The sequence below is a fragment of the Gallus gallus genome, chromosome 7, assembly GCF_016699485.2.
Source record: "Gallus gallus isolate bGalGal1 chromosome 7, bGalGal1.mat.broiler.GRCg7b, whole genome shotgun sequence".
Lineage (NCBI taxonomy): Eukaryota > Metazoa > Chordata > Aves > Galliformes > Phasianidae > Gallus > Gallus gallus.
The window spans coordinates 35,972,468-35,997,999 of record NC_052538.1 but is presented as its reverse complement, the minus strand read 5'-3'; the positions used below and the strand labels follow the sequence as shown (position 1 = coordinate 35,997,999).

General features: G+C 44.1%; 2 protein-coding genes across 13 annotated transcripts in view; one reads left to right on the top strand and one right to left on the bottom strand.

Annotated features, from left to right (window-relative positions):
• PKP4 (plakophilin 4) overlaps positions 1–17,952 on the bottom strand; it is a 67,223-nt gene extending 49,271 nt beyond the window's left edge. For 4 of the 10 annotated variants that reach the window (XR_006939795.1, XM_015290150.4, NM_001006529.2 and 1 more), the window contains exon 1: positions 17,842–17,952. The gene's annotated coding sequence lies outside the window, so the exon portion shown is untranslated. Of the gene's footprint in view, positions 1–13,747; positions 16,410–16,520; positions 16,575–16,696; positions 16,795–17,030; positions 17,090–17,458; positions 17,563–17,841 lie in introns of those variants that run through there. The other 6 variants (XM_046943662.1, XM_046943663.1, XM_046943661.1 and 3 more) reach the window with 6 other exon arrangements.
• Positions 17,953–18,087: 135 nt separating this feature from the next.
• The window catches only part of CCDC148 (coiled-coil domain containing 148), a 53,670-nt gene continuing 46,225 nt past the window's right edge, over positions 18,088–25,532 (top strand). For 2 of the 3 annotated variants that reach the window (XM_046943841.1, XM_015290186.4), the window contains exon 1: positions 18,088–18,207. The gene's annotated coding sequence lies outside the window, so the exon portion shown is untranslated. Of the gene's footprint in view, positions 18,655–25,532 lie in introns of all 3 variants that reach the window. The other variant, XM_040703730.2, reaches the window with a different exon arrangement.

The following is a 25,532-nucleotide window of genomic DNA, read 5'->3' as shown; positions in this document are numbered from 1 at the left end:
GTTAAGTTTGAAAGCATAGAACGAAGCAATGAAACTACACAGTCAAGCTCTGCCTTAATTTAGAAACATTTGGTAAGAGATCAGAAGGCCAAACCTCAAAAGTCCTCATGAGTTACAACTGTGGGACACATCCCAGTGTGTCCTGACCTGAACTGTAACCAGTGGAGACCCACTGAGTTCCAGGAGAAACACAAAATACAGGTAACTGATCAATAAAATCACGTAATGTAAGAGATGCAGCACTAGACAGAGTTATACATGCCTGTAACTTTAGCTCAGTTAAATATTTAGATACCATCGTGGTCACACTTTTGCAACTTCAGCTCTTTCAGAAGGTTTAACTATAGGTTACCAGAGATAAGACATGAGATAGCTTAAAACATTAAAATCAGTGTAATACTTATTCCATCAAACTAAAGAGATTTCTTGATTTCCTTCCCATTAAGGTAGAAGGGGGAGAGAAGTACAGAACTCTCTACTTCAAAAAGAAAAAAAAGAAAGGAAAACAGAAAGAAGAGATGAGCATGGCAGGGTCAAGCTATGATACCCACCACTTTCCGAGTACAGTGTCCAAATGAGTACTTAAACTCAAATCAACTAAAAGTCTCTACAAAAATACTCTGTAACATGCACTGGTTTTTCTTCTCTGTAATTTATTTGGTCACTCTTCCCACTGTGACACTGAATTAGATACCCTACCAACCGTCTGTAGTAAACTTCTGTAGCAATGCAGTCAAGGAAACGGACATCAGGACTAACTGGAAGGTGCAGACATTTCTCTGATCAGGAAACACAGCCAACATTGAGATCGTATTAATAAAAATCAGATGAACAAAAATCAAATTAATTACTAATGAAGATATCAGTGTTAAATGTACATCTGTCTCAGTGTTAAGAGGTGTCATTAGAGAGATACACCTTACCAGACAGAGAGTTGTTTTAACTGCTGCCCTTTCAATTAATGCTTTCCTTGGCAAAGTTATCAACTTCCTAACCTTGATACAAAGATGAGCCATCTGCTGGCTTGGATCCCACACACAGCTGGGTGCACAGCTCACCTCACCCAGGAGAATGCTCACTGCCTGCTGGGCAGCACAGTGCGATGCTGCCAGCACAGCCTGCAGAGCACAGCGCCGGCTGCTATGCCTCCATCCAGCACACTGCTAGAGGAAAGGACCTCACCTCAATTCCTAATGCCTGCTCCTAAGTATGAAGTTCACTTAAAAGTAAAAGACAGAACAGAAATGGATTTTCCAGCTAGAAGCAAGCAAGAAAAACAAGTAAAGCTGTTCAGTTTGAAGTCTGTAGTCTGAAATACCCTACACTGCTTTTGAAAAATGGCAGCCTTCCCTTCCTCTTTACTATGGAAGTTCCTTAAATGGTTTCATGAAACCATGCAGCAAGATGGATCACTGAAAACGAAGTGGAGACAACTGCCTGGACTTGCTGGAGTAAACTGTCTCTGCAGAGGATGCCTATTGCCTCCACCCTGCACGGTTAGCTTGTTTACCCAACACACAAAAGCACTGGATCCTGACAACCTCCTAGGCATTCTCCTTGCCTACAAAAGCAGCAGACTCCTTGGCTCCCAGCATACACAACGAAGCAGATTCATCAGTTCTCTTTAGTGGCTTGCCAGTCCTGGTTTTCCCACTGGACCTCCAAGCATGCAGTTAAGTTCTAAGTTGCCAAAATGGGTATTTCTTTCTCTTGTGTCTGTTCAAATAGCTCAACAGCTGCAAAGCAAATAGGTCTATTGAACCGATTCAACACAAAGCTATGCTTGTTCTCTGTTCTTCCTTCCCCCTGCTCTCCCAAGGTGGGAGGAGTTGGGTGGTATTTTTCTGTCCCAGCTGATCTTGCAGCCATATAATCATTGACAAAAGGAAGGAACCAGAATTCACGATTGAGGAGAAAGAAGAAATATGAGAAATCACTGAACTGAGGGTAGAAACCCACGCATCAAATCTTCATTCTCTCTAGTCTCTGCTCCCCAGCTTTCACTGCCCCTCCTGCTATTTTCACAGCAATATCCAATATATTTGTGAGAGCAATCCGTGTCCTTGGGGTGCAGACAGGACAACCCAGACCTTTCCATTTTCTCTGCAAGACAGTTAAAGTGGTACTTTTACTCCACAGCTTCTTCCTCACTTCCTTTCATATTCCCCTTGCCTGCCTTATTCTCACGATTCTCTTGAATTTTCTCCTTGCCTTTGTTCCCTGTTTCTGAGCCTCCCACTGCTGACCTGAAGTCAAAGTGCAATAAAAGCCAAAGCAATTCCTGCTGAAGAGGCAATGAAATTGCCAGCTAGCGAACAGCCAATTAGTATAGACTGACGGCATGCATCACATGGCAGAAACACGAGGAAAACAGCAAGCAACACCTTAGCACTAAAAATCCTCGACAATTTACCCACTTGCACTGATGACAAAAGCAATGAAAAAATGGATTATATAAAAGATGTCTCAGCACTACAATTAAAAAAAAAAGGCTTTAACATTTCCAGACACAGCAAGAGTCAAGATACTTCAAATATCACACAGAAGGCTAAGCATTCTGTTAAGACATGACCTTTCTATATGGGCATGGGTAGTGCATATGTTCTGTGCACATGGATTTAATTATCCAATGAAAACATGGAAGAAATTGACAGCATAAATGGTCGAACAGTTGAACAAACTGAGTTCCCCATTAATAAAAGAAACCTCTGTGCAACTGACACACGACTTGAGATGCAGATGAGTTTTACTACATTATTACTAAAGTTAGCCTTTTCTTCATTCCTTTATCTTTTTAAGATATATTTTCTCCTTCACCCTTCTCTCTCAAAGTCCATTTAGGTTTAAAAGATATCTGGTGCCACATTCTTCTAAAACTGTTAAGAGTCACCCTAGCTTTTGGGTAAATGAGTATTTGTTACAGCTCCTAGTAAAAGACAGTCTTTTTTTCTTGGCCGATGGCAACATACTTTAAATTCATCCCAGAGAGTAGGCAAGATTCTACATCCACAAATATCCAGTTGTAACACGCTCACAACGTGAGTGTTTTTATAGCTTTCAAACTAACTATTCGAAAGAAGAGATCAGACAGGTACAGTGAGACGGCCATTGTGAATGAGCACATATTTACGATCGTACCTTTCGAGGCCTGAGGCACCATTTGTAGCCTGCCTTAAAAAAGGAGAATCCTTACAATCTGAAGGATGTCTGAGGAGCACTCATGCTTCACGCAGGTAGTATAACAAGCCATTCGGCAATAAGTAGAGCTTCAGTAGTTTAAGCCATCAAGGCTCCTGTGCCTTTAAGATGACACAGACCTCAGACCTGAACCTCCCCTTTGGACCATCCCAAATCTGCACTGCCCAGTGTAGCTGGGGCCAACGATGTTTAAGACAGCATATTAGAGCACATTGCTCAGAACTGGTTATACAGACCAGCAAAAAATCAAACAAACAGCAGATTTATGTGGAGCGATAAATGCCAGTCTTATCATAGCACAGACTACGGAGGAAGTGGCATAGACAGATTTGTGGTTCCGCCCCCCCCCCTCCCCAAACACCATCAAATGACAAAGATATTCATCATTTATTAATTTGAAACTCTCAGTTTTGTGTTGGAACATTCTCAGTCCTGGGTATGAAGCTGTTCAGAATAACCATCACACCACATGCAACTACAACACTTCTGGTTTTTCTGGGGATACATTTACAAGTTCCTTAATGTGGCCGATGGTTGCTCAAACAACTACCACAACAACTTCAAATTCTTGGATAGCACAGACTCGGAAATAACTCTGCCAAAAGTCATGGCTATGGGTTAGCAAAAATCTTTACCAAAACAAATTCTTCATCAGTTGCTGAACTGCATTTTACTCTTAGTGTTTCTCTGAAACAGAACTGCACAGCAAAACTCAGCGCACTCCTCAGAGCGCTCCATGTGCAAACTTCTACACACAAATGAATCTTAGTTTTTACACTTAAGCAAATGGAGGTCTCTATTTTCCAAGCCAGAAACTTAAAAACCACACTCAGCCATATACATGTAGGCATACTCAGATTGAGAAGTTTTGCCATGCATGAAGAGCTCTTTTCCTGATGGCACTTCTGCAAAAAGTCAGGTCAATGCTACATTAAATAGCATCAGTAATTTTAACTGCTCCCTGAAACAGACATCCACAAGTGCCAGTGGTAGACAGCTCAGTGTACAGCAATCAGAAGATTCAAGGGGAAAGGAAAAAGAGATACAAAAATTCATACTGCAGGAATTTCAGCCTTTTAGGCAGCCTTCCTGGTGCACCACATTTCAAGTTGAGTCAATTGAAAAGTCAGAAGGGACCAATTGAGGCTATGCAAAAATATCTGTGGGAGTTGCCTGTCCTTGGACATAAAATAGAGACCAAGGGAGAAAAGTGATTAAGAGCTGAAATATTGAAGTTACTGCATGAAAACCAAAGCAACCAACAAAGATAATATTTAAAAGCCACACTATCTTCTTACCAGGTATCAGACAGCATCAATGATAATAATTGTGTCACCATCTTTTCTCAACAGAATACTGAGGTACTCTTTCTCCCTTCCAAATCCAGGCAAACTTCATTTCTATACTTTTTCACAACTACACATAAAACAACATTTCCATACTTGTAATTATGATTTAGACATCTCTGACATTTCGTACCAATATATTTAAATAAGCAAATCTATTTACAACCAAAAAAGATACAAACATGATCAGTTAGTTTCACCATGCTTTAACAGGAAGCTCAAAATGAGGGCTTTACAACACAGCTATCAGAAGCAAATCCTCTCAGTAACATGAGATAGTTGGAGAATTACACAATTTTTAGTCTTAAAATTCAACAACTAATTACTGGCTTAGGGGATTTCCACTTTCAAAACAGAAAAGCGGAGTGCAAGCAGGAGCAGGCAAGTCCAGGACAACATCAATATAATAACTCAGGAAATGCACTCACGGATGACAACAGCAGAAAAGAATGCACTTCCAGACTTGCAAGATTGCGATTTCATATAATGCTTAAGCAGTAATTGCAGTTAGAGGCATACCTTTCCATTTTTAGAATGTCTTACTTTTGCTTTATAAAAATGTATGCAATTTCATAGAGCTGATATTGAACTGAACTCCAAATACCAAAGTAAGGAACAACAAGCCGCTGACAGGACCCCAAGCCAAGCAAAGCCTGAATACCCTTCAGCAGAAAAGAGCACTAAACCAACTCCTACTTTAAAGAGAGAAGTAGACAAGAAACACCCGTACTGCAATGCCATAGGAGTTGAGAATTTTACATGCAACATTTGTACCTGACAAAAAAGGAAACATTTCACTTATGCCAGTTATTAGTTATCTTTTCAATACCATATGCAGCAGAACAAATTACAGACATTAACAGGATCCACCTAATTGCATTTTTTGTTTCCCTGTTTGTAAGAGAGACGGTTTTGAATCCAAAATTTCTTAAGTGAAGCTTTTCAAAGGCACGGAAGAGGAATGAGAAGGTTTCACCTCTCTTTCCGTTCTCTTTTAATGCTCACCTAATAAGTTCTCTGTTGGTTAAGTTTGCGTAGGGCCAGATAGTAAAGCTGCCAGCAACAGTGCAAACGCTGTCTCAACATGCCCAGCAAAGGAGGGGCACAAACAGGGCTCAAAAATCCACCATACGCTCCTTCTCTTTTACAGGAGTATATATGTAGTTCCTTTTATTGCCCAAGGGAAACACAACAAAAAGTAAATGAAAAGGCTCCATTAGGTAGTTGGAATATAACATCTGCATATAAAAGATGTTACTTGAAGAAATAATTAAAAGGTTTCTTCCTCGCAATGGCAAGTACAGTTTGTAACTCATTTCTCTATAGTAACTGCTAGTTAACTCCAAATAGTACTCAACACACCTTCTGACAAACATTTTTAGAATCTTTTTTTATACAATTTAAAAATAGATTTCAGTGAGGCTATTAATGCAAACTTCAGAACAACATATCCAAATACGGAGAGGTAAACACAAGCCTCGTCACCACCTCATCCCATCTTTGCCCAATTTTAATACTGATGCTGCTTGCCAGCATCCTCCTGTTAAGGAACAGAAGGGCTCATGCCAACAGTTTTGTTGGACATGGAAAAAGACAGACATACCTCAGCGTCTTGTTTACAGTCACCTTAAGAGATAGCATTTGCTCGAGTTGAACTGATGGGATAGCACATCTCTGGTTTTCTGGGTCATTTCGGTCCTCAGCCCAGCAAGGGGATGCGGAGTTCTGCCAACACCTGGCAGCTGCCCACTGCAGGACAGTGCTGCTGGTGCAGGCCCTGCCCCAGGGCCCAGTGCTGGAGGAGCTGTGCAAGCCCTGCCGTGCAATGCCTGGTACCAGCAGCCACTGTGGGTCAGGCGCAGGACCCTGCATGGCCATGCTGTATGCCCGAGGCTGGCCCGTGGCCCAGGCCAGGGGCAGTGCAAGGGAGCCAGGCCTTGTCTTGGAGAACAGAGCTTGTGGCTTTCAAAGCCTTCAAAAGCAAGGTTGCCATCACCACCACCACGTCTGTTCTCAACAGCAATTAGAAGTACAAATATTTAAACTAAGGAAAAACTAGTAGTACTGCTATGTGCCAGAACCATTGCACCAGCTTGCTCACTTGCTGCAAACTCATCACCAATTACCACCTTCTGGGCTTGTGGGGATGCCGCACAGATACAAGACGGGGATTTCTGCAGGTGTGTTGCAAAAATGGATGGGCAAGGGACTGGTTTCATGGTGCAGCACAGGGCAGGGCTGTCCCACACCCCTGTTCCTGCAATGCTGTGGTACTGCTGGGAAAGCTGCCCCACAGAGAGGCCTTCAGCCGCTGCCCCGACCCCCACGCACAGCAGGAGGGCCGCTCAGTGCTGCCCCATGGCTGTCATCTGTGCCTCTCAATTCCTGACCTAGACAAAAAAATAAATCAACAGGCAGCTTTCCACATACGTGCAGCCCTACACTAACAGACAGTTCCAAAAGTCTGCCTCGAAAGTAGCAAAGTCAAGACTTAAAAAAATAAAATTAAAAAAAAAATGGGTGAAGTACAATTTAAATTTACCATACATTGTGTGCTCAGAACAAATTCTCAACCAAAATTTTGCTTTTAAATGAAATTTAAAAAAAAATCCTAAAAGCAAAAAGCAATAGATGCGTGTCAGTCACAGCGTCGTACTTTTTCTCTTACAGCAGCCTTAAAGCACCAACGCTTACTGCTTAGCCATCAGAAGATTCACACCCATACATGTGGAGGTACTTCAGAAGAAATGCCATTTCCTTATGTCTTCATTTGTTGGTCAGTACCTATGAGGAAATCAGCTGTGGGACACCATGCTTTATCTACACGAAATGTCTTAGATTGCTCAGATTCTTAGGATAAGTCTTCACAAAAGAAAAATGTCATTCACAAAGACAGCAGCATGACCTTTGGGTTTCCCACTGAATGCCGATGGACTGATGACCTAACTTCAGTGATGGCCTATTTGCAACAGATGGAAATGCATGGGGCCATGCCAAGTATAACATGCTCAAAGCTAAGATTTCAACAGGAAAGTTCTCCTTAATCAGCTACTGATTCTGGGTCTCTACAAAAGATTTTGCCATCATATTTCCAATTAAGTAGTTACAGATTAATGAATTGATCAATCAACCAATTTTAAGACGCAGAAATCAAAGCAAAATTCCAAGGATGCGAGCAGTTGTGTTATCAGCTTTGAACCTTACAGAGATGTCACCTCTCTGGAGACTGCACTGTAACCGGTCATACAAATGCTTCACTTGGGAGAGGACAGACTTTAGAGGACAACCATTAAGCACCTTAGTGAATCCACAACAGCAGAGAAGGAGGATGCTTGTGGCAACCTTTCTAAACCTTGGGGGTGGAGTCTCTATCAGAAACAAATAGCACAGGCAGCTTTTACTTTTTAAGATCCAGCTTCTGTAGACCCATTTGCATGTGAACAATCAATCACCCTAATGGTGGAGTGCAGGTTTTTCATGCATACGGTAATTAAAGAGCAACTAAACCCACAAATAGGTTACCTAATTAACAAATTCAAGCCTGAAAGTTGTAACAGAAAAGTCAAGTTACCTACAGAAATTTTCTTTCCAATTGAGGCTGCAGGGCTGCCCCATGGCCTCCCCTCAGCCTCCTCTGCTCTGGGCTATCACACTGCTACACCCAATTTATTTTTTCTTAAGGCAAAAATGTACCTCAGTGTACAAATAAAATAGCACCTACCATAAAGGACGTCAAACTACTTAAATCACATCAGTTACAACAGCAGAAGGCAGCCGGCTCCTCCAGGATGTGCTTACAGTCAGTACAGTTTAGATTCATTTCCCGCGGGAAAATATCAATATCATGGTGATCTGCTTGCCTTCACACTGTGGCAGGACCATTTTAATTAGAGCTCTTCAATAAAATATATACAAATAACTTCACATAATAGCTAGGCCTATTAGCCTACATAGCTACATTTAGCATCCATCCGTAGCACTGTTAACAATGACAAGTACATCTGGACACAGAGTTTTTAGAATTACACATTCAGGTTCCACACACAGTTGAGTATTTTCTGTGCAGAAAGTTTGCTGACACTTCTGGAGACAGAGGTGCTCTCATGCCGTTCACACACCATCAAGACAGACAGACCAAGTCATACACCTGCTGTTGGTGTCTGACAGAGTCCTGGCAGCAAACAGTAGCCACAATAAATTTAAACACAAAATCTTCACAATTGATATCCTACAGGATCCAAACCTGTGACAGTGATATTAGGTAACGAGTTAGCATCATAGAACAGCTTGAGTTGAAAGGAACCATCTAGACCATCATCTCAAAGACCATCCAGTTCCAACCCAGCTGCCACAGGCAGAACTGCCAAGCACTGTAACAGGCACTAGATCAGGCTGTGCAGGGCCCCATCCAACCCGGACTCATTCAAATGCCTCCAGGGATGGAGATCCACAGCTTTTATGGGAAAACCAGATTTGCAAACCAAACTGAAGGTGACATTAGCCTGCCTAACTTGAGACCTCAAAAGAGGTGAAATAATCTGTAGAGTTCCTAGTGAAGTGGACAAACCAGTTGTCTTTCACTAATGACTTCCAGTTGACCTTACAAGCAACGCACTGATACTTCAAGTTTAAAGGAGCAAATGGATGTTTGAAAATAATTAGTTCAAGCTACTGCAACTCCCTCTGCTAGTCCTATGATAAGAATTCACATTTTACATTCATCTGGAATAAAAATGGGACCTCACCCTGTCTGCTCAGTGTACAGCTAGTTAAAATAGCCAAGACCACAACTGTTGTGAGCAACCCAAAACAAGCAACACAAGAGGAACACACAGCTGCAGTTCTCACAAAAACTGATAGCTTATATGGGGAGGCATAATAACGGGGATGCCCATTAACAAAGTAGATGTGCATGCATAAATCAGCATTCTATTTGAAGATAAAGTACAAATCTACACAAGTCCTACACTGGGAAATGTTTGACATGCACACGTTCTTTGATCTAGATGAAATGAACCTGATGTTGGCCAGGTGAGACGCACAGTCACCAAACCTCCTAATACACACCTCTAGGTAAAACAAGGAAATAAAGTTAGCCATTAATGCTGCATCACACAGTGTTCTGAGGTTCCCTTCCAGAGTAATGGAAGGAATACATTACACCTGCAAGGAAAAGAAGAGTAGAAAGCTCATGTGCACTTAAAACCACAAAGCAGTTTCTATTTGTACACCATTTAAGATGCAACTCTTACAAATTTAACATATTACACTGTGAGACCCCACCACACCAAACTGCTTCATATTCTCACACACACACACACACACACACACACACACACACACAAAAAAAAACAAAAAAAAACCCAAACAGTGAAACAACACTAATGGGGAGGCGGAATTCTGGACCGCATTAGCCTGTTCAGCAAGGTCCTTTTCAAAGGAAAAGGCAAACAGTCACCAGTACTAATGTGAATACCACTTACTCTTTGCACTGCACAAGAGATTATTCAGTGCATTAAACTATGAAAATGTTACATATCACGTTGTACCATAACCTCACATATCAGCATTGTCCCAGATTGGATTGTCTTGTTTCAAACAAAGCCTGAAAAAGTCCAAAGATCAAATACATGATGAGTAAACTCATCACATACCCATGAGAATGTAAGAGCTACAAGGGCACCAAGCTAGAGCTCCACCCAGCACAATAATCCCAGCTGACAACGACCTGGAGCAGATGCTCAAGGAAAGGAAAGTAGAGAAGTAGCAGTTCTGCACCCCCAGGTTTATCTTGCAGTCACCAAGTATTAGATTCAGCTTAATTACAGGAACTTCATGGTAGAACAGATAACAAGTTCTAACTTGCAGGATTTTTCTAAATGTTATGTTAAGCAAAGGAAAGATATTCTGAAGGAACACTACAAGGTATTTCTCAGATTATTTTTTTTTAATATTCTGTAAGAAATCTCCTTTGAAAACCTTTAAATACTACAGATGCCAGACTCTTGCAGCAAAGGATGCAGAAGAACAGCAGCTACTCATCTGTTGGCTGTAACCAACACTTGACTTTGAAATTAGTGTTTTGAAATAAACTTCAGTGTTTTGAATCTCAATGGACTACACAATCCCAGGCAGATCTTCACCTGCTGCCTTAAAAAAGTTAAAAAAAAAAAAAAAAAAGAGAAGCCTGTTGATGAATATGAATATAAGAGTAGTACACTGGCAAGGTTAATGAAATAGAAGTTGTAGTAAATAATCTTATTTATTTTCTATTTATTTATTTTTCCACCTTTGCTCTCCTGTTACATGCTGCTATAAATTGTCAAAGGTTTTGTAGTTGGTCGTTAATTGGTTAATGATTGTTAGTAGAATGCCAATGCACAAGTCTCACAGTTAACATTTATTCATACTGAGGTGCAAAAAACACGCACTACAGTTCAGTTTTTAGTATTAGAAGGCCTTTTGCACCCAAGATAAAAAGCTCCAGCATGGCTATGATTCCGTGCAACACCACCTAATTTCAGCAGGCTACAGCCTATCTCTAAGTTAAGAGAAAGTAGCTAAGATTGCCTGGATGAGATCCTGGGCAAGGAGAGAGAGAGCAGAAGTTAAGTCATGCCTGTTTATTTCAGTGGAGTGGAGTGGAAAGCCTTGGTTAGGAACAATCAATGGTTAGCTCAAACGGATGCATGGAAACTGAAGGATGCACACAGCGTTCTCAATTTTGTAAAGACCAACATTCTGTACAAGTGAAAGAAAGCATTCGCCTACTGGATCACAAGATGAAGCATTTCTGAACTGCTACAAAACGCAACTGGAAGAGGTGCTGCCATAAGCTTTCATACAATGACAGTTTTTCTAGAACGTGATCAACCTCAGCAGATGCAAACCGCCATTCACAAGGAGCAGATGACGTTTGGGGCAGCGTCTGCAGAGCACGGCACTTTGTCTTCACAGCACTCCATCAAAACGTGCATGTCTGAGAAGAATCAGCACAGAACAGCATATTCAGAGCTACCAGGAAAAAAGCCCCAGCCTCTCATGAAGCAACTAAACATCAACTGCTGAAGAAATGCTCCATTGGTGACAGTGTTTGTATTGATACATTCTGACACTGAAGTTGCACAGGAGTCAACTTACCTACTAACCTGTTATGTCCCTGTCAACCATTTTAACTAGCAAAGACACGTGCATAACACTACGTAACCAATGAGTGAAGTTCTGCTCAGATTATCTTACAGGAACTGTTAAAATCTGAATGTGTTAGAATAACCTCAGACATTACATGATGCTATACACAAGGCCTTCTGTTCTGTAACAAAAATTATTTGGAGTATTACCAGAGTATAATACCCTTTTTCTGTTATAATTCCAGAAACCAAAACATCAGGAAAACTTCAGAAACTGATACAGGGACACTTGAAATTTTGCAAACAGCCTCATTGCTCTGCAGAGAACTCAAAACAATGCTTTTTTTTTTTTTTTTTTTTTTTTAAGTATTGTCTTCTAGAAAAGAGCTGATTTAATTAGAGTGAAATCTCACAGGACTCAAAGCAGGCTGTCACCATGATTTATGGTGAGAAACAATGGCAAAACCCATGGAAACTGATTTTTGTTTCTTTACTGGATAATCCAAATAGCATGGAGGAAATGGACACAGCTCACAGGTCTAAGAGACAACCTGAAGTGTCTGGATTTCAGGTTTTTCATCTCACGTACAGATACATTCCTGAGAAGCGGATGCATTGTATCAGCCACCTCAGATCATTATTTTCTGTTTCAGCCAAAACATACCGCTTACTTTCATTATGTTGGTTATCAGGGCAAAGCTCCATATGAAGAATATATAGAAGAAACAGATGGAGGCACCTGCAAATTCTGCTCCTATCTCAGAGGGAGCTTATATCAAATAACAGAGCAGCAGCTCAGCGTTACCGTCGGACACAAGCACCAGGCACAGAGCTACTCTGTGCTACCAGAAGTCCCTTACCTGGGACCTTCTCCTCTGCTTATTTCATCTAGTTTTGTCCTTTGGTTTGTGAACGCTATGGAGTGTGCACTTCCCTCTACCCCCCAAAGGGCACACCAGCGGGGTGTTCACGCACTATGATAGTATGAACACAGTTTCATTTTACCATATGCTAACATTTTGAAACTTATTTCTCAACAACAAAGCTGGTGATTTTGTTTTCAAAGAAAAACAAAGCAGAAATGTTAGCTCTAAGAGCCAGCCCCGCATTTATCTTTAGATACTGTACAAGACTAGAGCAGGAATCCATAACAGACAACTGGTGAATGGCACCATGTGTATACAATGCTTCCGTACACAGAACTCCTCCAGTGATTCACTTGTTCGGGAACCCCTGAAACCAACTGGAATGACATACAATATTTTGTTTTCATTTTTGTGAAAGATACAAAACGCTTTCATTTTTAAGCATATCACAATGAAATGGAATTCAAGGAGCCGTCACTGGTGTTAAATTCTTTCAGAGATTGGAGGGTTGGTTTTATCTTGCATCTCTGTATTCCCACTACCATATATGAAAGAGCTTTAGTATGCTGTGTTCCACAGAAGCAGGCTAACAGGAATGATTGCAAGTTTACTAGTTTTCACCATTTAGATTTACCTTTGTGGTACACAAATATTCATTTCATATGTTCTACGACAAGAAAACCACCAATGCAAGATGATGCAGGCCACCTTGTTTAGAAACGAAAAGATTTCCTTTGGGAAGGCTGCAGTCTTTTTCTTTTTCCTTTTTTTTTTTTTTTTGGCAGGAAAACAGCAATCAACAACAAACGGAAAGTCTCCTGTTCACATTATATTTCCAGCAGAGATGGCATAAACAAATAGTGTCAATTGAGATACGGATAATTTCTATTTGAACACATATAAAGCAAATATTTTTGAGCACCTTTTTTTTTATTTTAAGTATAGCATAGTGATAGCCTAAGGCTTTTCAGACCGCTTACGCGCAGTAATAAGGTTTTGTTGAGAGTAAAATTTGTTAAGACTAAGTGTTCGCACGCAAGCAAACAGAAACCTAGTTTTTTCCCCCCCAGCAGCTTCTTCCCTGTTTCTTTATAGCTGAACATCTCCTGAGCAAACAACAACGTCTGGCACTGTGCAGCACAGCTCCTCCCTTCCCCTGACCTCTGCCACCTCTGACCCTGCCTGGCACAGAACCAAGCAGCCCTACCTTCCTGCCTTCGGCCCCTCTGCCGCCCCGCAGGAGGCTCTCCGCTGCTCCTGTCCCTGCAGCTGGCTCCAGCTAAGTGCAGGACACTCACTGACCCACCTGAGGCTGTGCAGGCTGCCGTAGTGGATCCTGTGCTGCTGCCAGCTGACACGGGCACTCCAAGTGAGCGCCGCAGAACCCTCCCACCGGGCGCTTCGATGCGTATCACTGCTAAGGGAAGGGAGACCTGGTGCTCTGAGCTCCTATTTACAAATAGGACAAGCAGCAAAGGCTGGCCAATTATACAGCCTACACAGTATCTGTGAAGCTTTTGCTTTGCGGATCCAGTAGCTACAGGGTAAATTTTACTCACTGCCCATAATTATTAGCCTATGGTTGCATAAACAGTAACTACATTAAAAATCCCCCCATTGAGCCGTGATGCAGACAACAAGTTTCAGCTCGTATGTCTTCAAAGGACTTACAACAGATTTATTTCTTTCTTCCCTTTAATAACAAATCACAATACTGATCAGAAAGTTAGGTTAGCTATAGTTTTGATTTAATGTTCAAAGAAACTCACTACATTTCAGTTAAAGCACCCGGATAATGTCTCATATAAAGATCAGATCCCACTACACGGGAGAGGAGAAGAGAAGAAGGGTTAACATCAGTTCTTCTTAAAGAATGGATCAATCCCTCTCAAAAAGTAGCAGCTTGTAGTTTTATTCTGTGCACTAAAATAAAGACATAGTTACACTGATTGAAAAAGCCAATTAGCACGAGGTTGGCTGGCCTTCATTTTCCTGTGCTATGCAAATTAAAGAATGAGGGGTGGGAAGAAAGATCCATGAGAGATGACCATGGAGACATTTTGGAGAAAGAACAGTATTTTGCTATTTTTTCCTTCTATAACTGCAGAAGGTGATAGGAGTACCTTATTTAGCTCTTCCATTTGGAAGGAAGAAAACAATAATAGGGAAAAAGATGCATGTATATCAAAAATATTTGAACTTAAAAACAAACAAAAAAAAACCAACAACAAAATTGGTAAAAAGCCGTCTTGTTTGAAAACACTAAGAGTGGATTTTCCCTAACTTTCTGACTTTCCCTAACGTGCTTTTGCCTTCCTTTGCCTGTAAGAGAGGAAAGCAACGAGGCCTGGGAAGGTAAAGGCGGGCAGTGAGCTCCCCTCGGCTCCTGGCAGCCGCAGCAAACCAGCCCGACTGGTTGGAGCCGCGGCCCTTCGGCAAGAGCTGACTCAGAGCGGGTGCTGCACGTCATCTGCCCCAGCCCGGGCACATGCCCAAGGTGCGCCCCGTGCTCCAGTCCTTGGGGAGCAGCCGAAGTGCTGCCAGTTGCCATGGACGGAACTTCCACCTTAAGCCTCTCCTTTTGGTGCCTTCATTATTCAAAATGAAACAAACAAACAAAACAACAAAAACATCACATCAGTTGACTGAAAATGAAGTGGTATTTCCCTCTGCCTGAATAGCACCTGGCTCCCTTTCCTTAGGGGAAGGAATGAGCTGCTAAGGGCGAAGAAGGAGACAGCTAGTGGGAGAGGAGTTGAGACCCAGAGGCCAAAGCTGGCCGCAGCTGACACAAGGCTGTGCTTTGCTTCTGAGCACACCGCAGCCCTGCAAGGTGACCAGGGGCAGCCTCCTGGCTACCCTCATTGCCCCCTGCTCCTTCTGTGAGCTTCACTCAAAAAAGAACAGGCAGGCGTTCTGCTGTACAGGAGGACACTGGAGGTCATTCTATGCACCTCAGCACCAACAAGGCTGCTAGCAGCCGAAACGAACCCGCAACCCTCTGTGCTGTGCCCCAGCCACTCCCTGCCAGCAGCACTCGGGACCATGGCAGAGCAGCAGAGAGCAGTGCCACGAGCCGTGCCCACGCCGTGTCACACCCAGCTCTCCATCCCCATACACACAGAGCTGTGCTCGCTCAGCTCCACACTGCCAGTAAGCCTCAAATCAGTTCCCATTTATCTTGGAGCAACAGTACACATCCAATTCATAGGGAGTTGCTATTTTATTTTCACTGCAGGGCAAGGGAAGGGAGGGATTAAATAAAAAAAAGAAAGAAAATCAGAAACTAAGGCAAACACTCCTGAAAATTCCAGAAGTTGGAGCTGCTGCAGCAGGAGTTCATTACGGAGATGCACACTGCTTTTTATACATGGCAACAAAGCCCTTCTTCTGCAGTAACTCTTACAAGATGTTTCCCATCAAACGTTACTGTTCCTGCTGCTGCTCAGGCTCACCTTTCCAGCTGTCCTTCACCCCAGGACACAGCCAGGGCCGCCCTCGGGTTCAGAGCAGCACACAGGCACAGCAGGTGACACCTGGCCTCATCGCCCCGGGGCTGCTCTGCTCCAGCAGCCCTGGGAGGAATCTGAGTGAGAGAAGGTTCTGGTACACGCAGGTGCTAACATCGGACACTGACTTGATTGAAAATACTAAGAACATAAATGGAAGATGAGAGCAACGCAAAATACAGCTGACACCAGGCTCACAAGGACCTCCCCTCAAGCACCAAGAGCTACGCCTGCTTTTCAGGGGACTTTTCTACATGGTATCACAGCAGTATCGCTATATTCTGGTAGCAAACCCAACTGTTGTTCAAGCTTGTAACAATAGCCTCTTCCTGCTCATCCAGAGCCTGGAACAGGTGCTTTCTAGCACCCAACAAAGAAACAACGAGAGAAACACTTGCAGAAATTGCTCATTTTCAGCACAACTGAAAAAAATAAATGAATAAAGCCAAACAAAATCAAGGCAGTACTCACAAAGCCATTCAAAGTTACTGTAGCCCTCCAACCTCTGTGCATACATTTCAACAACTACAGAAAGTGAAGCAGAAATGCAGAGAATGCTTATTAATGCTTCCCGATCAGCTAGAACACGGAGCGGTCCCTCCACAATGCCTGCCCACTGCCAGCACTGGCCGCTTGACGCCACTTACCAATGAAGGCCACGGTTGTTTTCACAAAGCACCTATCAACACTCAGCCTAAGAGATAACTCAAAACGCACTGCACTGATGTCTTGCTGGTAAATGAAGCTGCTAGGAACAAAGTAACACATCAGACCACTCTCCTGGTTAACACTGTTACTGAACTCGCTCATCTATCATAATAGGATCTTGCACAGTATTATTCAAGTAAATAATAATAACGATCAGCAACTACAATGGCCAGAGCTTTTGGCTTTTCCTTTTCATGCTATCATACATATACATACATACATACTCTAAGAAAAATTAGAATGAATGCTGCCCACTTCCAGGGGAATACTCACGCAACTTGCTGTTTCACAGCAGAACTTCCATTACCGATCCCGGTATTTGCCTACAACATCTAACAAGACAGTAGGAAAAAAGTCATTCTGGTCGGAGAAGGCCCATCCGCTGCCCTGCTCACCCAGGACCCGCTGACAGCCGCTCCCCCGAGCAGCAGCACGGAACCCGGGGGGCACCGCAGCGCTCAGCAGAACGCCGCGGGCTGAGCGGCGCGATGGGAGCAGCAGCCGCAGCGCGGTGCCCGCGGTCCGCGGGACGGATGGGGCCGGAGCTGCCCGTCCCCAGAGGCCAAACCAGGACCTCCGGCGTGCGGCCGCGTTTGTAGCTCAGCACGATTTTCGGCGTCCGCCCCGAAAATCCAGCTTCCCGATCGAAGGGGAAAACGTAACTATCGCCGTCTTCTCTTGACCTCTAAAGTGCAAATTACCCAAAAAACAGAGAGAGAACGCCGGAGAAGCCGAAACGTCAGCGAGGCAGGCAGCGCTACCGCAGAGCCGACCACACCTTTCGGCCAGACCTCCATCCCGGAGCGGCGTGGCACAGCCCAGTGCAAAGGTCCGCGCGCGGCGCTGCGCCGCGCTGTGAGGGCCGCGGCGCCCAACGCCCGCACGTGCCCGCGGCGCTCCGCCTCAGCGCCCGCCCAGGGCCGCGCGCACCGCTCGCAAACGCGGCGGCCTCGGGGCTCCGCGCTGCGACGGACGGAGCGCGGCGGGGGGCGGCGGAGCTCGGGGCCGCGGCGGCTGGCCCGCCGCGGCCCCGAGCTCCGCCGCCCCCCGCCCAGGGCCCACTTCCCCCTGCTCGCACACTCACCGCAGGCGGCGGCGGCGGGCGCGGCCGCCCCCTCAGCCGCGGCGGGCCCTAGCCCGGGGTCTCCATGGTGGCGGCGGCAGTAGCGGTGGTGGCGCCGCCGCCCGCTCCGCCTGGCCGCGCTCCGCCTCCCGACGTACGTCACGCAACGCCCCGCCCTCCGCTCCGCGCCTATTGGCCCGACGGGACTCAGGGCGACGGGGGATTGGCTGATGAGTCGCGCCGAGCCGGCCAATGGCGGAAGGAGTTGAGGTTGCTATGGTTACCGATGCCGTGAGGCGGCGGAAGGGAAGGCGCGGGCCGGGGGATGCCGGCAGTGCCCCGCGGAGGCGCGCAGCGGCCCGGGCCGCTCCCTGGCGGTTCCCGCCGGTAAGTGTCCGCGTTCCGAGCGAGTGGCCGCAGCCCCTGAGCACAAAATGGCCGCGACGAGCCGGAGTCCCGGCGGCGGGAGCGGCCCCCAGCCGGCCCTGCGCGGGAACCGGGCTGTGAGGGACGGCACGGGGACGCGCAGGTGGATGAGCGTGACTGCAAGGCGCTGTAAGGACGGCTTGTGTGAGGTGTGAGGTGTGAGGGCGTGTGGCTGCTCTGAGATTCAGTCAGTGCTGCTGTGTGTAGAAGGTGCTGCGAGCCTCTGCTGAGAAAGGAGCGGCAGGTAAAGAGTAGGAGTGCCACTGTGCATGGAAAGGCACCCATAAGCCCAGAATTCAGCTTGTCCCTTCGTTACCCACTTGGAAAGTCATCTGCTACTCCTGGAAGCTATGAAGGCTTTTGGTGTAATCTCTGCAATAGTCGTTGCCGTTTGCATGGATTAATACAGTAAGTACTACTACACCACGGTCATGTGCTAAATGCAAAGCACTTGGTGTGTGTGAGTGGCTGTCTTGGTTCCTGGCTGCCCTAAGCATCTCATTATCCATACTGTGTTACATGGATAGACACAAAATGTTACCAAACCAGAATGGTGACCTCCTTCTAGGAAACAGGAGTCCAGACGAATAAAAGCTGAAGCTTAGTAATAAAAGGAAGAATTAGCAAGGGTGAAATAAGATAAAAAGTGAGGGGAAGGGTCAGAACAGAGAGAAGAGCAAACGAACAGGAAAAATAAGATGTGAGATGAGAAGAAACAGCCCTAGAATAAATGGATGAGAGAGCAGAGAACCTCTGAGAGTGATGACTTACATTGCTTGCAAGGTTGCTTCACCCGAAGGTGTACTGGATTAATTAAATCAACTTCTAGTCTAAACTGGATATAACCTATAATTTGGATGTTGCTACATTGGCCTAGCTTCTGCGGATAGCAGCATTTAGAAAATGAAAAAGCTTACTTGCCTCCCTTGGCAAATGGAACCATTTCTGAGCGTTATCGTGGTGCGTACAGAAGGCACAGTCTACTGGCAGGCTATGAAAGGTGGCTTAATGCCATCTCTTGGCCTTCCAGACTCTGGGTGGCTCCAGGTGGACAGCTGCAACCTTCAATGTTATTTGGTACAGGCTGTTCCATGTGCCCTCTCTCCCTGCAGAACCACTATCCTCAGAGTTCTCTCTGTATTTTGGAATTTACAGCTGGGGCTACATAGGAAAGAGTGAGAAGCAACAGCAAGAATGAGAAAATGCTCTTCAGCCAGTTTATTTTGGCAAGATGGAAATACAAGGAGTTAAAAAATAGTTTTTTGAGATCCTATAAGATTGTCAAATATATTGAGTGTCTGTCAGTGAAGAACAGCAATTTCATTCTGTTTGGTATTAGTCATGCAGTCATAGCTTTTCATATTTATTTTGGCACCCAGAGCAGCCACTGTATTATCAAACTTGACCGCTGTGTATCACAAGTCAATTCCCACCCCTCCAGCCCTGTACTGAGCCCCGCAGGGACAAAATGTGTTGTGGAAAAGCATCTGAGTTTGACTTGCCAGTACAGAAAGCTGCACAGTATCATGATTCTTCTGATTTCTTATTCCATTAGTTAGCAGTTGCCTTCGTTAAATACACATCTAAACTCTTACAGCTATTTTGGGATCAGCAACAAACAAGTACTGTTTCTTTTTATCCGCTTTCTTCAGAATGTGACTTGGAAGTAAGACTTCTTTCTCATTCTCAGTGCCATCTGGAAAGTGCCAATTCCATTATGTTTGCAAATCTTTTAAAAAAAAATCTAATGGCATATTTTCCTTCTGAAACTTTCTTGCTTCTTATGAGCCTTAAATCTGCTCTCTTAAAAGGCTTATGCTTGTTCTCCAGCTTTTTAGGCACACAATTTACTTAACGGGTATTTGCTGGTTATTTTGCTGCTGCTGTGCTCCCTCAGTCTTTCAAGTCATTAGTATGTTTTTCTGCTTCATTTAATCTATCCTGAAATTAATCCCATTTATCTTTTTTATTTGTTTTTGTTTTTTTTTTTTTTTTTTTTTTAGTTCTGCTGCTATGTCCTGTCTGGGTGACCTGCAACATCCTCCCACCACAATATCTCTTGTGTGGGCTTTTCATAGAATCACAGAATTACCAGGGTTGGAAAAGAGCTCCAAGATCATCTAGACCAACTGTCCATCTGCCACCAGTATTTCCCCACTAAATCATATCTCTTACTACAACATCTAAACTCTTCTTGTACACCTCCAAGGGCAGTGACTCAACCACCCACCCTGGGCAGCGTTCCAGCACCTGAACACTCCTTTGGAGAAGCAATTGTTCCTAATATCCAACCTGAACCACCTCTGGCGCAACTTGAGGCCATTTCCTCTCACCCTATCACTAGTTAAGTGGGAGAAGAGGCTGACCTCCACCTCGCCACAATCTCCTTTCAGGAGTTGTAGAGAGTGATAAGGTCTCCCGTGAGCCTCCTCTTCTGCAGGCTGAACAATCCCAGCTCCATCAGCTGCTCTCCATAACACTTGCACAGCTTCACTGCCCTTCTCTGGACATGTTCTAGGGCCTCAGTGTCTTTCTTGTAGTGAGGAGCCTAAAACTGAACACAGCACTTGAGGTGCAGCCTCACCAGAGCAGAGTACAGAGGGACGATCACCTCCTGCTCTGCTGGCTGCGCTATTTCTGATACAAGCCAGGATGGCATTGGCCTTCTTGGCCACCTGGGCACACTGCTGACTCATGTTCAGCCAACCATCAATCAACTCCCCCAGGTCTGTTTTTTCCACATGGTCTTCCAGCCACTTTTGACCAACTTTCCCCCAGAGACATCACAGTCGGCTGCCTGCAGCCCAGACCTCCACAGTGCAGGGGTTCTTCTCCTGCCTGCCCATCTCTGCTGAGCAGCCTGAGCCATCAGTCTCAGCACTGCAGCAGTGGGAGTTGTCCTGCTATGTATCACTGAGCCTGTGGCATCATAACCCTAAGGCTGGGCCAAAAATTCCAGTTTCTCTTGCTCATTTCCCATGCTATATGCATTTGTGTAGAGGGAGCACGCATGAGGAGCAGTTCGGTTTGTTCAGCCCAGAGAAGAGGAGCCTGAGGAGAGGCCTCGTGGCAGCCTATGGCTCCTCACAGGGAGTGGAGAGGCAGTGCTGAGCTCTGCTCTCTGGTGACAGCAACAGGGCCCAAGGGAACAGCTCAGAGCTGCATGTGAGGGGTCAGGTGTGAGTGAGGAAAAGGCTTTGCTCCAGGGGGCAGTGGGCATGGCCCTGAGCTGCCGGAGCTCAGAGAACACTTGGACAGCACTCTCAGCCATAGGGTTTGTGTTCAGGTGGTGCCATGTGGGGCCAGGAGTTGGGTTTGATGGTCCTTGTGGGTCCCTTCCTACTCAGGATATTCTGTGATTCTATGATGTTCACAGTCCGTCATCATGCCTATCTTTAATTTCACTGATAGTTTCTCTATTTGCAAGATCACCCACGTTTTCTCATTTGAGGTAAGCACACAGGAACCATGGCTTTGATTAGAAAGTGGGAGCTGTTGCCACAGAAGGCTTGATCCTTTGAAATGTGGGACTGGAAAGATCAGTATTGGGCACAAAAACAGTGTTGTCTTTGTCTTTTTTTTTCTGGAAACTGTTTAGTGCTGTCTCTTATCTATAATTTCTTACAGATGCTGAAATTACAAAGATTTGGAAAAAAATAACTGGAGGAGAGAGTAATGTTCATGGCAGGCTTACTGAACAAATGAGCAGCATTCACAGTGGAAATCATTCAGATGTGTGGGGCTTTTTCCCCTCATATCTAAAACCTACAATTTGATTTTAAAAGTTACTGCAAAGCATTGTGTTGATGTCACAATAACTCAGTCATGATACATTTGACCTTGGGTAGTTTGTAATCTGTATTTTTATCTGATTTAAAAAAGCAATGTGCATTCCCATGCTTCTTTTGTTGTAAACTAAGGAGATGCAGGAACTAATAGAAGATGTATTTCTGAAAGAGTAATGGAGTGACATCTTGTTGTTTCAGTGAGTTTTTACACAAATATGTAGTCTCATATGGAGGCATATAATATCATTGCACTGTCTTTGGTATAGATTTCTCTTTCTCTGTTTAAATATGAGTAAATGAGGAAAACTGTTTGGATGGCACCAAGTTATTTGCATTTCCATCTTTTTTTGTTTTTCCTTCTATTTCCATGGCTTTGCAGGGTCTAGAATCAGAAGTTCCTCCCTGATGCTTCAAGCACTCGTTATGACCACCAAGCTTCTCAAGGCACAGCCTCTTCAGTCTGGCTGAAGCCTAGCTGTGATGGAAAGGGACAATGCTGCCCAGTCATGTCATCTCTCTGCCTTTCATTGTACCAGCAAGCATGACTGCACAACTGTGGAGCCACCTAGGTTGGAAAACTGATCCAGTTTTCTCCAGATTCTCTCCACAACATAGCTTCTTTTTCAGTTGTATCAATGTCCTCATCCAGCTCACTGTTCTGGCCTTCAGTGCCTGCGCTGTGGTCTGGGCAAGTAGCCATGTGTAGAGGTGATGGGGGACCTCCTCTTCTGGCAGTGATGTGAAATGGGCTGCCCTGAGCATCTCTTTCAGCAGAACTGAGGTTTGAGGAATAACAGCTTGCTGGACTGCAATATAAACTCAGTTGCTGAGTTTAGGAAAAGTAACCTTTCTTTGGCAAAACAAAAGAATCCCATTTTAATATATTGTCCCGGTTTATAGGGTGAAATGGTGAGTGTTCATTTGGCACTGTGGAGGGTGCAGCGTGCTCCACCACAGGGACATCTATAAATCAGGTTTCTGTATCTGATGAAAGCGGGCAGCTCAGCAGCAGCTGAGTGGGTGATCTGGGGAGGCAATGTGAGAAGAAGCTGGGGGGGATGTCCAATAAAGAAAAAATGATTAGCAGTCACTGTTGGGTGGGTTTTCAAGTTCCAAGCTTGTAAGTATTAGCAATTTATTTTTAAAAAATCAAGAACAAAACCAAAACCCCCAACCAACAAAACCAAACCTCCACCACTGACAGAAATGCCACAAAAACTCTGGAGGGTGCAGGTACCAAAATCTGGTCAAGGATAGGTGGATGCCTGCTGGGATCATCTGCAGTTCCTACTGGGCAAAATAGTGCTGGGCTTTATTTGTGACCTGGAGAAAAACTTGGGAAATCTGCCAAACTGAGATCTTTCTCATCAATCTAGGAATGCTGAATTTCAAACTGGAATTTAGACAGCCTTACCAAGACATTAAAGAAAATACATAAGCAAGAAGGTTTTTGTGTATGGACTCTACTTTGCTCGGTGTTGAAATAAGAGGCTAATATTGGAAAAATATTTCTGTGTGTGACTCTGTAACTTTCTAATTGTTGGAAACAGTGCTGGAAACAAAATCGACTCAGAGGGCTTTCAGTGATCAGTGGGGCTGTGATCTGATGACAGCAGTCCATGCGCTCTGTACAGAAATTTAAACTCAGTTATCAGTAAATAATTTTGTTCTCAGAGGATTCATGACTTCTGCACGCTCTGGGTGACATCAGGTGTATTCTGCTGAACTTCTGCTACTACTTGGTATTGATTTGTTTCAGTATCAGATGGCATGGTAAATGTGATGGTACTCAGAGTTCTGCTGCAGCTCCTTTAAGCCCAGCTCTGCAGCTATCCGTGCCTGTGAAATTGCCTGCTTTTTCCATTGGCCCTGTGTTGCTGGAGATGGAACACTGCTCTGAAGCACTGGCTGCTCTCACCCCAGTCTTTTGTTCCGTGTTGCTCTGTCACCCAAAGTAACACATTTTCTTTTCTCATTAAGCCATCCCTTTCTTCTACAAGATCTGTACAGAAGTGATGCTTCTTTTCTAAAGCTTTGTAGCTTTGGGCTTCTCTTCAGAAAGATTTTTTTTTGTTAACTAATGCGAGTAGTCCCATAAGACCTTTCTTCCTGGTTATTGCTTGCAGCCTTAGTGAGGGTTGGTTAGTTGTTTTTAAATGTGTTCTAGTTCCCTTAGAAAAATGTTCTTTTACTTTCCGTTGTATATTTGTATAGTATCAAGAACATATAATACTGATTCAGACTTTACTAAACTGTTTTGTTTGTTTTGGTATGTATAAGATTATACATGCAGCTATGTGGTCCTTTGCATCCTGCCTAGGATGAACCTAATTCCTTAGGAAGGAGAACGGCACCAAAGCTTTTATAAATAAATACCAAAGCTTTTATAAATAAATAAACAGACTTTTTTTTTTCTTCTACAGTTTGGAATGATCTGTATGGATCATAAATGTGGAAATAAGAAACTATGCAGTTTTTTTTACAGATTCAGCTTGAAGTGCTGTGCCTTGCCTAGTTCTGGGAGCCACCTGTTAGAGAGGGGATGCATTTTTTTAGGTTACCAAGGTGACTGGTTTTGTTTTTAATCACAAAGTTAAATGTTGTTGTGACATAAAAGCATGAGAAGGGTTTACTTGGCTCATGTTAGTGTTTAGAAGGCAGGTTAAATTTTGGGCCAGGAGCATCATTTCATTAGTGCTCTTAAGCAAAGAAACCCCAAGTAAGAAGGCTGCTTTTCTTAGGGCTTCTCTGCTCTGTCTGCTCTCTGCGTTTATATGGCTCAAAAGTTGTCTGGCTTAGGAGAGAAATAAGACAGCATCAGTTTTGTGTGGGTGGCTGAAATGCTTTTTTTCCAAAACTGATGAGCCTGAAGAGATAATGAAATTGCAATATTTTGTTCCCCTAATACCTCTCTCCTTAGAGTGCCCCGGACTATTGCTTTGACTTTGTTTCCCGCTAACAGAAAAAATGTGTCAGGCAACTCCGAGATGCTTTGTTGTAATGCAGGGAATGCTGATTGTACTGCAGTTTTCTGTTACATTGTTCTAAGCTCTGTTATGTTAAATGAGTAATATTGATATATGTTTTTATGTGAGGGATGCCAGAGCAGCATAGTATTAAGCTGTTCTATGCACCATTGCAAATATGCTCCTTTCCACCTGTGGTTAGTGAATGAGCAGACATGCTTTGCAAGTTTGCTAATTAAGGGACAATTTTACTGTACGTTTGTTGCTTCTTAAATAATGGAGGAAATTATAGGCTCCTGTGATGGATAAATTCACTTGCTTCTTCCAGTGAATCTTTAAATAAACGTGTCAAAGGATATGGTTTAATTTGTAGTATTTTTAATGCTATACGTGGACGTAACGTTCGTAATTTCAATCATGCTTTGATATGGGCAGGTGTGTTGTCTACAGCTGGCTAACTTTTAAATGCTGCCCTTGGTCAGTGCAGATGGTCTGTCTGTGTTTGTACAGAACAACACAGCCAAATGGCAGC